This window comes from Octodon degus, unplaced genomic scaffold (genome assembly GCF_000260255.1).
Source record: "Octodon degus isolate 3935 unplaced genomic scaffold, OctDeg1.0 scaffold00011, whole genome shotgun sequence".
Lineage (NCBI taxonomy): Eukaryota > Metazoa > Chordata > Mammalia > Rodentia > Octodontidae > Octodon > Octodon degus.
Window position 1 is genome coordinate 4486733 of NW_004524587.1, and position 1723 is coordinate 4488455.

General features: G+C 48.5%; 1 pseudogene across 1 annotated transcript; it reads left to right on the plus strand.

The window, feature by feature from the left end:
• Positions 1–347: 347 nt before the first annotated feature.
• LOC101584723 lies at positions 348–1389 on the plus strand (annotated as a pseudogene). Its single transcript, XR_192371.3, has one exon. The product of XR_192371.3 is annotated as a phosphatidylinositol transfer protein alpha isoform pseudogene (transcript).
• Positions 1390–1723: the final 334 nt, after the last annotated feature.

Sequence of the window (1723 nt, forward strand, 5' to 3'; positions counted from 1 at the left end):
CACGTGTTTATTCTCTTGTTTATAGCAGCACAATTCATAACAGCTAAGTCTTAGCAACAGCCTATATGCCCATCCGTAGATGAAAGGATAAAGAAATGTGGCATCTATACACCACAAGGTACCACTCTTCCCCTCTGAAAGATAAACTTCAGGTCCATATAGGAAAATGGATGCACCTTGAGACTATAACATTAAATGAAATACATCAGGCACACAAGCTTGACATCACATGGTTTCCCTGGTATGAAAAAGTTAACAGGAGAAAAGAGCAAAAACAAAATTGGGAGAAACACTCTGCTCCCCTGCAGCACTGCAAAACCTGAGCTCTGGGCAGCTTCAGAAGTGGCATGGGAGGTGGCGAGGCCCAGATAGCAGAAGCCTTGTGGCGACCGCAGCAAGAGCAGGGGAATGAGCAGATCAAGAGGAAGGTGCACAGGCAGCAGGGCCGGGCCAGGCCAGGCCACAGGGGGAGTGGCCACCAGGAAGCAGGTAGGCAGTGGGCAGCCACTGAGCTGCGAGGCGACCTGGTGCTGCCCATGGAGTATCGTATCATCCTGCCTGTGTCCGCAGATGAGTATCAAGTAGGGCAGCTGTATTCTGTGGCTGAGGCCAATAAAAACAAAACGGGTGGTAGTGAAGACACACAGGTCCTGGTGGAAGAGCCCTCGGAGAAGGCTGGAGAGAAGGGCCAGTACAGCCTCAAGATCTACCACTTGCACAGTGAAGTACTCATATCTGTCCAAATGCTGGCCCCAAAGGCAGCATTGAATATACATGAGAAAGCATGGAATGTCTACCCTTTATGTAGAACCATTACTACAAATGAGTACATGAAAGATTTTCTGATTAGAATTGAGCCCCGGCACCCAGGAAAATGAGCATCAGCTGGAGCCTGGGACATGGAAATATATATATGTAGACATTGCAGATCGAAGCCAAGTACTTCGTAAGGATTACGAGGCAGAGGAAGACCCAGCAAAATGTAAGTCTGTCAAAACAGGCCGAGGACCCTTAGACCCAAATTGGCAGCAAGAACTTGTAAATCGAAAAGATGGCCCGTATATGTGGGCAGACAAAGTGGTTACTGTCAAACTCGAGTGGCGAGGCCTGCAGAACAAAGCGGAGAACTTTATACGCAAGCAAGAGAGGCGTCTGTTTACAAATTTCCACAGGCAGCTGTTCTGTTGGCTCGATAAGTGGGTTGACCTGACTATGGGTGACATTCGAAGGATGGAAGAAGAGAAAAAGAGACAGCTGGATGAGATGAGACAAAAGGACCCAATGAAAGGAATGACAGCAGATGACTAAAGCCACCCCTCCCCTTTCTGCACTTTTTGCAAGACAGTGGTCAACAGGAAGGCCCAGCAGCTCCAGCCTCCTGAGTGACAGGCCATCTTTGGATGCAGCCTTTCTGTGTCCACTCTTCAGGCAACTGGCGATTCCTTACTGCAGCTAATTCTAGATAACCTTTAATATTGTGAACAAATAGACCGTCTGGTATTACAGAGCCCGTGAGTGCAGGAGCCTGCTCCTCTGAGATGTGTGGCGAGTGGGTTGCTGTGTTTACCGCTCCTCCTCTCTCCATTGTGTCCTGACCCATTTCTGTGTGGTCCCCTCTCCCCACGGGCCTTATTTCCAAGTGACATTTTTAGTCTTTCAGAATAGCTTGCCTTATCAATGATGTAGAGTGTGCCTAAGGAGAGTCACATGGAGAAAACATTCT